The sequence below is a fragment of the Balaenoptera borealis genome, assembly GCF_965194805.1.
Source record: "Balaenoptera borealis genome assembly, chromosome: 14".
NCBI classification, from domain to species: domain Eukaryota; kingdom Metazoa; phylum Chordata; class Mammalia; order Artiodactyla; family Balaenopteridae; genus Balaenoptera; species Balaenoptera borealis.
Window position 1 is genome coordinate 87,195,821 of NC_138875.1, and position 13,086 is coordinate 87,208,906.

The following is a 13,086-nucleotide window of genomic DNA, read 5'->3' on the forward strand; positions in this document are numbered from 1 at the left end:
GTCCAGTCTCCTTCCCGAGGCAACCACGATCTCCCAGTGCCTGTGGCCACATAGAATTGTGTGCTTTTACACACACACACACGCACACACAGAGTTTTTACCCCATTCTAATTCCAGACATCCGAACATCTCAAAGAGTGTCGACCACCCTCCCCTCCCGCAGTGACTTGGTGAACCATATCAGAACTCACCAGGGCTGCGCAGCGGAGAGGTAAGGCAAGAAGGTGCACAAAGTAGTGTTCAGCGGCAGAGAAGCGAATTTCTGAAGGTCCTATGGGAACCGCCCCTCTCGCCTTCCCTCTTTCTCTCCCGAAGTTTCTGGAGGCCTAGAGGGATGCTCTCCCGCGGGTGGGCGCACTTTCTTACACCACCTCCGGCGGGGCGGGGCCGGGGCGGGGCACCTGTGGGCGGGGCCGGGCCTGGGGAGGGGCGGGGCCAGGGCGGGGCGGGGCCGGGAGTCCGGAGGGTCCGGAGCCCGGGAGGGCACAGAGGCTGGAGGAAAGTTGTGGGATCCGAGCCCCAGCCGCCGCCGGAGCCGGAGCCGCCGGGGCGAGGACCACCCAGCGGGGATCCGGCACGACCTTCGGACCCGCCCAGTTCGGCTGCCCGGGTCGCCCCGGGGTCGGGGGCAGCCGCGGGGGCCGCGGGCGGGAGGCGTGAACCCGGGGGCTGCATGATGCGCTCCAAACACAGGGGCCCCGGGGCTGTGCGGGGCACCCTGCCGGGCAGAGGTAAGGCAGGGGCGGGGGCGTCTGTCGCGCCGGCCCTTGGGCGGGGGTCGCTTGAACTTGGGGTTTGTTGGGGAAATCTGGAGAGGGCGCTGCTGCCACCGGCAGCGCCTCTGCGGGGCCCCTTCCCTGGATGGGCAGACCCTGGGGCAGCCTCGTGGGGGGCTGGGGCAAACGTGTCCGTTCCAGGCTCTTCAGAACCCCTACCTGAAGCCATCTGAAGCACCTGGAGTCGGACTGCGTTCTGATCCCGGAAGTGAGGAGGGGGCGTGGCTGAGGGCATGCGTTTACTGCCCTCCACTGGGGCTTTCGTGGGGTCTACCCCCAGCCCACACTGAACACATTATGACACCTGGGATCCAGTGAGCGGGGTCCGGTTATGTGAACCCCCTTTTCCGCCAAGCATAGGATCACCTCCAACCCCCCATCTGCACCTTGTCAAACTGGGACTGGCGGAGAGCCTGGCTTTTCGCGCCCCTTCTGCCCAACCCCAGGTCCCAGAGCTGCTCGTGGAGCACCGAGGCAGGCGCGCTCACAACGCAGCTACAGCAAACCCGAGCTTGGCAGAATTCGGGGACTCCCCCTGACACCCCAGATTTGGTCCGATGTGATTTGGGGGTTGCAGGTAGGGGTTGTCGGGCCCAGAGACGCTGCTGGGTGCGAGTCTCTGGAACAGAACCGGGCTTCCCAGGAGTCCCCTACCTGCAGCCTTTCACCCCAGTGCCCGGTCCGCCAGGGGAACGCGCGGCGTCTTGGAGTGGAGGGAATGTCCTGGACACGTCGGACACAGCCCAGCGCCTGGAGCATTCACTAGCAGACCAGCTGGTGATACAACTATTGTTATTTTCACTGTGCACACTTGGGGCGGGGGTCACCGTGCCGAGTCGGGGGGTGGGGCGGGAGAGTGGTCTCCAAGCTCCTGGCGCAGGTGGCATCAAGCGCCCTTTCTCGCCCAGCACTGGCTTTGGTGGCCCTGGGGACCTGCGAGGGGCCAGGCCTCAGCCCCGCAGGGACGCTGGCGGCCCACGGCTTCTGCCAGGGTCCTGGGTGCGGATGCAGGAGGACAGAAAGCGAAAATGTGTTTGTGTTGCTGCCTGCGCAGTAGCGAAGGGTCTGCAGGGCCGCGTGGGTTAAAGGCACTGGCAGCGGGGCCAGGGCATCTCTGCATCTTGCTTCCCTGCCCAGGTTCCACTCCAGCCCCTGCACGAGCTGACGGTCAAAAACTAAACCCAACTCAGTGGGAATCTATTTTTCTCTCCTTCCTGAGACTCTTTAAGCTGGGCTTGATGCACTTTGATAGAGGTACTGAGACACACCACCAACTGATGTTAAAAAGTTGCATTTGCTCTTCAGAAATCCACCTTCCTTGAAATTTGAAATTCTCCTTCTGTCAGTCTAGTCTTGAGACAGCTTTCAGTCTCTGTGTGTGTATGCACAAGTTGTGTGCGTGTGTATGTATACCTGTTGTTGTTTTTTTTTTAAAATGTGCCTAAACTCAGATTCATCTAGAGATGGGCCAAAGAAACAATAGTCTGACACAACACTCCAGAAAAAGCTGGCTGTTCTGGATTTATTAAGAGGTGGAATCGTTCTGTTCTTTATGGGCAATTTAAGGTACTTTTCAGGCATAATCCTGACTGCATACTTGCAGACTTTAGAAATTGACATCCTCATATGAGGAGGATAGATTTTAACAAGCTGTTTAAACAAACTGGAGCATGTAGTGTCCCTGTAATTTATGCTCAACTAAGCAGGCCCTTCCATGAAAAAAACTTAAGGTGCCAACATCAGGTGGAAACATAAATCTTCTAAGATCTGCTATTTGAAAGAGTCACTCCACAACTGGGCCAACACTCAGTGTATAAAACTGTCCTCATGTTGAGAAAGTTCTGTCTTCATCACTATTCTAAACCCCCTCCCACTTCCAGTGCAGATAAATATTCTTATTCAAGGAGACTGTACAGAAAAAAAGAAACCCTTTGATTCTATTTCAAGCCAACCAGTAATCCAGATCAGAGGAAATAGCTGTGTAACTGGAGCAACTATGTCAAGTGCAAGCATCACATGGGAGCAGGGATGAGGAAACGGCACACTGAATGGAAAGATTGCTAAATTCTCTCAGCTCATGGGACTACATGTGATTTATTTAGAATCAAACATCGATCATCCAGAAAGGCATATATTTAAAAGCAAAATTGTCCTTCTCCATTTCTCCCTATTTCTAGCCTTGCTCCTAAGGGGAGCCATTTAAAACTCTTTATCGGTTTTTGTTTTTTATTTCTTTTGGCGATCGCCTCCTAGTAGGGCTGTTTATTAATGTGGCCAACTCTAATGCTACTTTATCTGTAATCATTTTCCTCCCTTCTTCACTTACAGAATCCAGGTTGTGTTTGCAACGCAGCATGCCCATCTCAGGATTAAAAAAAAATAACTACATTTCCCAGACACCCTTGCAGAAAGGAATAGTCACATGACATGAATATGCCCAATGAGATGCAAGTGTCGGTTCTGGGCCGGGGCTTCTGGGGAAGCCCAGCGTCCCGGATCTAAGAGCGTGGGACAGAAGATACGCTGGCCCTGGGGAGGCCGCCTGTCAACCCCAGGGCTTGTGAGCAGTCTGCACGGTCCCGGTGGGTTTCTCTCCTTTCTGGTGCGGGCTTGCGTAGACAGCTCGGGCAGCCCCTGGGTTGTTGGTCTCCCAGCTTCTTGCATTAGCAACAGGTTTCCTCCTCAGAGAGAGTTTCCTGTCCCTGTGGGTTGCATGGGGATCGCTGAATTAATTTCTGTGGTCACGTCGGGCTGACTTTGCCCAAACCCTTGTACTACTTGGACTTCAGTGGATCCCAGCTCTGAGGCCAGGAGGCTGAGAGTCTAAGTGGGCAGAGACCCGGATTCCGTGGCAGATTTACCCAAGGACGGAGGAAGGGGCATGAGAGTTAAAAAGAAGTGATGTTTGGGCCCAGGGTCCTGGCTGCTCAACAAAAATAAACTCTGAGTGAGAGAAGAGGGTATAAAAGACCATTCGAATACATTTTAGCCATATGCAAGTGACCACTCATGCAGCTTCCACTTCACACTCATACGTAGCATGTAGGCTCTTTCCAAGGATGCTAGCACATTACTCATGTACCATGGAGAGTCATTTCCTGCAAATTACAGAACAAATTCCTTTCACATATATATGACATCACTAACGAAATGCAGCTCAGATTTCTCTACTTCATTTGTAAACTGCTTTTTGATCTAACTCAGCATCTTTCTTTTTCTTTCCTTCGTCTTCCTACTTAGCCATAGAAGACCAAGGAGACCATTGGCATCATACGAAGATTGTTCTCACTGTGAACTCTCTTCCTGTGACAGGTCACATCCTCAGAGCAGATATCACCTTCCTGGAAGAAACCAGTGTTTTCTGAGGAACTCAAGTTCACAGTGCAGAGGTAAGTCATTATTTATATTCAAAGCTAATTGGTTGCCAGCATTACATGCAAGCTATCCTTATGGGCTAGTATTTTTCTTTTGGAGAATACTTTCTTTTTGGGGATTAATGCCAGATTTAAGCTTTTGAAGGCAAACAAGTTAGTTTCATTTTAATAGGAACTCAAAAGTGCATGTGAGGTATGTAATTTGCCTGAGCTGATCCAAAGTGCAGATTATTTTCTACATTGAAGAAATAGATTAGGAAGACCAAACATGGGAAAATTGCTATGCTTTTCAGAGATGTCAGACTGTGTCATGGGATTGGAACTCCTGTTCAAATGAGGATACCATCTCCTGTCCAGAAGTTTCAGTTTTCTCACAGGGGTTGCTTTAAGATGTCTGTGGACCCATCAGAAGGGAGTCTTGAAGGCTCATTTCCAAATGCAACTAGGTGACCACTGTGCCATCAATAATAGCAGGATGGGCAGTGCCATCCAGCTAGGGAAGGAGAGGCTGGATGAAATCACGTTCCACTTGCAGAGAGGTTGGCACCCTTGGCCTTTATGGGGCCCAGGAACATTCTGAGCTCAGCGGGCTGTAGTTGGAGACAAAGTTGTCATCAGGGCATTGCCAAACAAGAAGACGTGGTGGTCAGTGCCCTCATGACTATCACTAGTTCATCACTGGTTTGTTCACTGTGAGGTACTTGCCCTGGGGTCGGCCAGTGGTTGAAGGCATGAAGCAGGTGAGATTTTGCCCAGTGCTCGGGGGATGTATATTCAAGAAGAGAAAAAATAGTTTCTAATGTCAGAAAGCCTTTGGCGTGAGACTGAAGGACAAATCATGTGCATGCACAGAAATACAGTCTAAATCTAAAGGGAGGGAGTGGGCCAGCAGGGATACCAGTATGAAGAGAGAACAGAGACATGGCCACTTAGACCTTGTGTTCTCATTAAAGGGGAAGAGGATGTTGCTTTCTTTTGTACAAATGAGAATAATAGCTGAAAGGTCGAATGCATGCAACAAGAGGGTGTAAGAAGATATAAGTATCTTGACATCACATTTTGGGTTAAAAAAACGCTGAGGCTAACACCTATTTTTTTTACTTGTTGAGATAGAGTGTTAGCACATTAAAACCTGGGAAAGTCTCAATTATTAGGGTGACATGGCAGTGGCAGACTAACAGAAGACTGTCCACAAGAAAATTACTCAGCAGAGGTATATCATGTCTTAATTAAAAAGCAAACAGTCATTTTTCAATGTATGGTGCTGGGGTCATTGGACACCAAAGGCAAAATAAATGAACCTTAACCTAAATGTCACACTTTTTACAAAAATTAACTCAGAATGGATCACAGATTTAAATGTAAAATGTAAACTAATACAACTTTTATCAGGAAACCTAGAACATCTTTAGGACCTAAGACTTGGTGAGCAATTCTGAAACTTGACACTGAGAGCTTGATGCATAAAAGAGAAAAAAAAGATAAATTGGACCTCATCAAAATTAAAGGTATTTAATCTGCAAAGGACTCTGTTAAGAAGATGAAAAGAAATTATAGACTGAAAGAAAATATTTGCAAACAACATATCTGACGGAAAAAAATCAAAGTTCAATAATATTTTTTAAATGGTGTATTTTGGCAAGACTGGGTAAACAACAAGAAAAGACATTTCGTTGAAGAAAAATATGAGTGGCAAGTAAGCATATGAAAAAGATGTTTTACATCATTAGCAATTAGGGAAGTGCAAACTAAGACCAAGATGAGATGAGAAATAACTACACACCTGTTAAGATAGCTAAAATTTATACGTGTATGTATATAATCATTTATTGCATATATATATTTATGCGCGCACACACACACACTGCCAAATGTTTGTGTGAATTTGGAGAAATGGATTTCTCATGCATGCTGGTGGGAACGTAAAATGGTACAGCCAATCTGGAAAATAGTTGGGCAGTTTCTTCGAAATTCAAACATGAAATTCAAACATTTACCATGCAAGCCAGCAATGGCACTCCTGGGCATTTACTTATTTTATTACTTATTTACCTGTACATGAATGTTCATAGCAGCTTTATTTGTAATAACCTTAAACTGGAAACAATCCACAGGTCCTTTAATGGGTGAATAGTTAATACGTAGAACATCCATACCATGGGACACTACTCGGCAATAAAAGGAGTTTTAAAAAACTTTTTTTATTTGGCGGAGCCTCGGGGCATGCAGGGATCTTAGTTCCCCCACCAGGGTCCGAACCGCAGCCGCCTGCAGTGGAAGTGCGGAGTCCTAACCACTGGACGGCCAGGGACGTCCCGGGATGTACTGTTGATACAGCAGCTTGAATTGATCTCAGGGGCTTTAGGTTGAGTGAAAATAAACCACCCCCTAAAGGCCATGCATACAACGTGTCCCCATATATAACAGTTTTTGATATGACAGGTTTATAGAGCTGGAGAGGAAATTATTGGTCACCAAGAATTCGGGGTGGTGGTGAATTGCTGGATTCCAGAAGGTCATGAGTGTTGCCCTTGAAGCTGTCTCTGGGCCTCTCCCAGAGACAGTGTCTGTTGGCACTGCCAGGTCAGGAGATCTTCGCCCAGAAGTTTCTCTCTGCCCGGTGCACACCATGGACTCTGGCTGTCTTTCCAAAACTCTGCACTTAGTTCTCTCCTGGGCTCCCAGTCAGGGCAGTGACAAGGTTGGGGTGGAAAAGCAATCTCAGGAAATATGGGACCAAATACAGCTTCATTTCTCATTCAGTACATGGACATCGGTTGTAACACCCACTGAGGGGAAAAAGACTGATGCCACTGCGCTGAATTTTGAGATTAAACGGAGGGAGGATGGCTTGTCCGAGCACGAGGTATTTATCAGTACACGTCCCTGTGGCTTCATGACATGTTCCTAAATTCTGATACAGCATTTTGTGGTCAGCTGGCTCTGGGACAAATGAGGATCTGCCAGCTGATGTTTATGACTTTCCGTATCAGCTTTCAGACAAAATTTGTCTTCCATTTTGCTTGAGGTGTGGTGGATCAGAAGCCTAACCTCCTAGGATTCCCAGAAGGATTTGCCACATGAATTGAGAGAGAGGACACAGCCTTAAATTTTTTGTAAATCGATCTTTAGGAGATGTCGTAAACCTATCTGTAATTAAAGCTTACTTAAGATTTGCATTTCCTTTAATTGTCTTTTCTGTATTTGAAACACAAGGAGAATTTAAAGATCTACTTGGAAGGTTCAATCTGAATGTTTTAGTCCCAAGTCTGTCTGGCTGTGTGTCTGCTCCCTTCAAATGGAAAATATTCTTGTGCTACAGCAGGGGTTTTAAGGAATGTTGCCTAGCCCTACACTTCCATCTCAGGGTCTCAGTGCTAGGTGTGCTGGTTGCTACTGAGGTATCATTGTTCCTAAGCCAACTTAGTAAAGAGAGCTACGAAATGTACATATGCATACTAGCCCTTGTACCCACATACACACACATCTATCTATCTATCTGTCCGTCCATCCATCCATCCATCCAACATCCATCCATCCATTCACCCATCAGCCATCCATCCATCCATCATCCATCCATTTATCTGTCCATCATCCATCCATTCATCTATCCATCCATCCATCCATCATCCATCCATTCATCTATCCATCCATCCATCCATTCATCCATCATCCATCCATCCATCCATCATCCATCCATTTATCCATCCATCCATTCATCAATCCATCATCCATCCATTCATCTATCCATCCATCCATCCATCCATTATCCATCCTCCCATCCATCATCCATCCATTCATCCGTCCGTCATCTCTCCCCTGCCAAAACATGATTCATATTGATAACACTGATTCCAATAAATCACCAGGGTTCACGCTAAACTTCCCCCTTTCCTTATTTTTAACTTCTTTTCTGACGGTGAGAAACCTGGTTTTCGTGTTCTCTTATACATTTACGTATTTCTTCAATCCTAGTGTGTGTGGTTTCAGAATTGCTAGTTGTTTATAGCCTTACACTATCCAGTCAAAATACAGTGTCTAAAGTTACTTAGACTAGATCTTTTCTTTCTCACTTCCTTTAGGGTAGCAGGTGGCTCATTTGTACTATAGTTTGGCTCATTATTACCATTTATATTCCATTTTGGGTTGTCCTACATCCTGATTTTTAAAAAATCATGTGTTTACTTTTAGAATATCTGAAACACTGCTGTGGTTCTGAGTCAGAGCTATACAAATTTTCTGCTCAGAGAGGTGTGCCTTCCGCCTTCATCCCTACTCCCCTGTTCCCTTACCCCCCTTCCACACCAATCTCTTTAGTTTCTGGTTTTCCTTCCTATAATGATTTTGCACCAATAAGTAGATACATGTGCATTTTCTTAGATCTTCTTTCTGACATGAACGAGAGTGTATTATGGATGCACTTTTGTATACTTAACAATATAGCATGGAAATTCCTCCAGTTCAGTTCCTCATTCTTTCTCCATCCCCCTTTTAAATAGATTTTGTTTTTTAAAGCAGTTTTAGGGACTTCCCTAGTGGTGCAGTGGTTAGGACTCTGCACTTTCACTGCTGAGGGTGAGGGTTCAATCCCTGGTCAGGGAACTAAGATCCCACATGATGCAAGGTGCAGCCAAAAAAAACCAAAAACAACAACAAAAAAACCCCAGAAGTTTTAGGTTCACAGCAAAATTGAGCAGAAAGTACAGGGAGTTCCCGTATACCCCCCGCCCCTGGACATGTCTCAACTTCCCTTACCGTTAACATCCCACACACACCCCATTCTTTTTTATACCTGTGTAATGCTTCATTTATAGACGTGCCACCAGCTATTCAGACCCTCCCCTATGTGGGGATATTTTTTATTGTTTCCAATATTTTGCAGCTACAAACAGTGCTACAAGGAGTAAACTTGTATGCATGGATTTTTATGTATTTGGAGGAATATCTTCAGGGTGGCTTCCTAGAAATGGGATTTCTGGGTCAAAACATGTAAGTGCATCTGACGTTTTCTTAAGTTTTGCCAAGTTTCCCTCCAGAGGGGCGGTGCCAGTCTGGACTCTCGCCATCCATATACGAGAACGTTTCCCCTCAGCCTCGCCAGCAGAATGTGTTGGGGTGCTTTTTAACTTTTGCCAGTCTGTTAGGTGAGAAATGGTATCTCAGTGTTGTTTCAGATTGCATCTAATTATAAGTCAGTCTGAACCCTTTTTCTTAGGTTTGCGAGCCATTTTTGTACCTTGTGAATTTTCTGCTCACATGTTCGTTACATTGCTGTTTCAATTTGAGAAGTGCTGATTTCAGGGGGAATTCAATTTCTTGTTCAAAAACATGTAATTGGTTTCAGGTTAAGTATTGGTACCTGAATCTGACAGTGCCCTGAGAAACTTCTAGCAGTGGCCGTGACATGTGGTTTGGAGGGTGTGTGCTGCTGGGGGCTGGGCAGCATTGCATTGGGATTGGACTGGTCTTGGTATCAAGAAAGTTTGAAAGAGATCTTGGGGAGGTTCATTCCTGATTTCTTTTTTTTTTTTAATTAATTAATTTATTTTTATTTATGGCTGTGTTGGGTCTTCGTTTCTGTGCGAGGGCTTTCTCTAGTTGTGGCAAGCGGGGGCCACTCTTCATCGCGGTGCGCAGGCCTCTCACTATCGCGGTCTCTCTTGTTGCGGAGCACAGGCTCCAGACGCGCAGGCTCAGCAGTTGTGGCTCACGGGCCCAGTTGCTCCGCGGCATGTGGAATCTTCCCAGACCAGGGCTCGAACCCGTGTCCCCTGCATTGGCAAGCAGGTTCTCAACCACTGCGCCACCAGGGAAGCCCCCCATTCCTGATTTCTAATAGCAGTGCTTCTTCCCATCACAGAGGGACCCTTCAGATCTGAGAAAGCTCATAGGACAGTGGGGCAGAGAGGTTGAGAGTGGGGACTAAATGCCAGCTGCACGGGTGTGAATGCCAGTCACCCCCCGGCTACCTGTGCAACCTTGGGCTTGCCATGTGTCCTCTTGGTGGTCAGGGCATGTTTGTTGGGGGAACAGTTGAATTTAGACGTAGTGTAAGACTCTGATCCGAAAATGAAGTATGTGGGATTGTCAACGTCAGAAGAATGGGTGACACAGGAAATAAAAGTGTAATGGATATGAAAGGTTAGGACCTTTAGGGACGTTTGTCTAATTCTGGGAAAGGTTTCCTCCTCCTGCCTGGCATTAGAGATGATTTATCATTTCAGGTGTACTGATATGCTTTGTCTTGTGTTTCCATAATGCCAACCGTCTACCATTTTGGTGACTTTACTTTTTGTCATATCAGTGATGGGCCTGATCTGTTTTCTTTTTTTGTAATTAGAGTGTATTTGGTTTACAATGTTGTGTTAATTTCTGCTGTACAAAAAGTGACTCAGTTATACATATATATACATTCTTTTTTATATTCTTTTCCATGATGGTTTATCCCAGGACATTGAATATAGTTCCCTGTGCTCTACAGTAGGACCTTGTCGTCCCGCCATTACGATCGGTCATCTTCATGAGTTTAACTATGATATGCACCCCATGTAGAATCATTTACTCACAACTTAAGTCAACTCACTTTAAAAAACATATAAATTCATCTAAACAGGAAACTTGACATCCACCACCATAAACAGAAAACTGACTTGTGATAAAGAAAAGGTTATCATAAAAATAAATACCACATATGCAAAGCAACAATATTGAGTTCCATCCAGGTACCATTACTTACAGCAGGGCCTGGGCTGGGGGCCTGCTCTCTCTATTTCAAAGGAGAAGAGTCAGTGTTACAGAAAGGTTAGCACTGAACTGAGACTTCTCCTTGACGTCTCAGTACAGAGGGTTGCAGGAGAACTTGAAGGAGATAGCTGTCTTACTCGGTGACTCGAAGGTATTTAAGATCTGGTCTGTGCATCAAACCATATCTAGAACCAGGAGCAATGTCAGGCCTTGGAAAAACTGGCCCACAATTTCTTCATCATCAGAAATTAGACAAAATGAAGCTTAGATATACCCAAGTCAACCCCTTGGTGGTCAGCCTCAGTGGTCCAAGATCCCTGATTCAGACTCAGGAAATCTAGCTGACTCCTTCAGGGTTTGTCCACCTGTCTGTGTAGTTCCTAGAGATGGCTAGAATGCAGTTTTCATTTTACAGGTATTTTCTGACTGTTTCTTATGTGAAAATTCTGGTTAATTTCACCCCTACCTCTCTTAGTTTCTTCATTCATTTGTTCGTTCGTTCGTTCATTCCTTCCTTCCCTTCTTCCCTCCCTCCCTTCCTCTCTCTCTTTCTCTCTCTCTCTCTGTCTTTTTTTTTCTGATAAATAATCCTGACCCTCATGGAACTCACAGACTCTCTAGAGGTAGAGAGAAGGCAAATGTGTAAATTAACAAATATTCTTCCCTAGGCAAAAATGTAGCTATTGAATAAATGAATCCAGAAATAGATATGATAGCAGAATTCAACATTCCATTTAGGAATTACAGAATGAGATGAAGCAATACTGATGAGCTTCTACAGAAGGCATCAGGATTTTCTTGCTGAACCAAAGAAGACTGTCCATCAACATGAGTCAGCAGAGTACCTACTATGGAGGCCCGTGTGGCAGATTCAAGGGAGATGGAAACCTCTGAGCTGGGGGTTCTCTGACCATACAAGCTGCTGTTCAAGCCCCTGAGGAAGTGATGTGGACAGAAAGTGACCTGAGAAAGAGAAGAGAGAGGACAGTGAAGTCCAGGTGGAAAACCAGAGGAGGCTTCCTGGAGGAGGAGGCTTGGGAGGATGAGTGGGGCTTGGCTTGATGAATGCAAGCTGGTGAAGGTCCACTGCTCTTCGTGGGGCGTTAGTAAAATGGGATCGGAAGTTCCACTCCCTGGAATTTCAGCTCTGCCTATTTCAGCATCTCGAAAGTTCCTAAAAACTTTTCATCCACCCATCTTAATTCCTCACAACGGTTTTCAGAAGTACTCATGAGAATGCTCCCCACTTTCCAGATGAGAAAAAGGAAGGTCAGGAAAGTGAAGTGGCTTTCACGAGAGAACAAAGTTAAGGAAGCTGGTTTGAACCCAGCTCTTTCCATCCCCGGAGTCTGATTTCACACTCTTGTGCTCTGTTCAGAAAGGCAGCATCACAGGGCGTTTAAGCTCAAATGCACACCAGCAGGCAAATGGAGACGCAGGTGCGCCTGTGTTTATCCAAGGACGCATTCACCAGCCATGGAGAGTAATTAGCGCCGCGTGTTTCAATTTGGACCAGCCTTTAAAACGTAAGACTGAATAGAAAAACGAAAAAGCGAGTTGTCAGAGTGTACCTAGACCAAGATGTCACCACACTAGCTTAGAACATGCAAAGCAATTTCATGCATTTCTGTGAGTACATGTGTATGTGGTAAAAGTAGAAAATAAAAAATATGCATGGAAATAATACATATAAACATCAGGTTGTCTCTGGGGAGGGCAGGGGGTGGGTGGGAAGAGGTGGGTGTCCCCAGGGAACCTTAGGGCCTCTCAGAGACTTACTTCCTAAGCTAGGTGGTGGGACAGAATGGTTGGTATTTGCACTATTTAGCTGCCTGATGTATTTAACAATTTTCAAGCGATGGCCATATAGTGGTCACACTGGCACATTTTCTGTAGACTTTGAGATGAGGAACTTTCCTTGAAGTGGTTGGAGACATCTAGATGAATTTACATGTGCTTTGGCTCAGTTTTGCATGTAATACACATCAAATATTTGATCCACTGGGCTGAATCCTGCATCAAGGACCCCCACCAGTCGGCTGAGGCTTTCTTAGAGGCAAAGTACAATGAGTCTATTCTTGGCACTTGTTTCTGATGGAATTAGACTGAGAAAGTTGTATACAGCTGTGTTCACTATTCCCAAATCAAAGAACCAGAATCCAAGCTAAATACTCAGCTCCAAACATAAGATC

The 13,086-nt window shown here is 46.1% G+C and overlaps 1 long non-coding RNA gene across 9 annotated transcripts in view; it reads left to right on the forward strand.

Moving 5' to 3' along the window:
- The first annotated feature begins 448 nt into the window (after positions 1–448).
- Positions 449–13,086, forward strand: part of LOC309610399 — a 216,037-nt gene continuing 203,399 nt past the window's right edge. For 8 of the 9 annotated variants that reach the window (XR_014233887.1, XR_014233889.1, XR_014233890.1 and 5 more), the window contains exons 1-2: positions 449–731; positions 4,089–4,165. This is a non-coding gene — a long non-coding RNA (uncharacterized lncRNA). Of the gene's footprint in view, positions 732–4,016; positions 4,166–13,086 lie in introns of all 9 variants that reach the window. The other variant, XR_014233888.1, reaches the window with a different exon arrangement.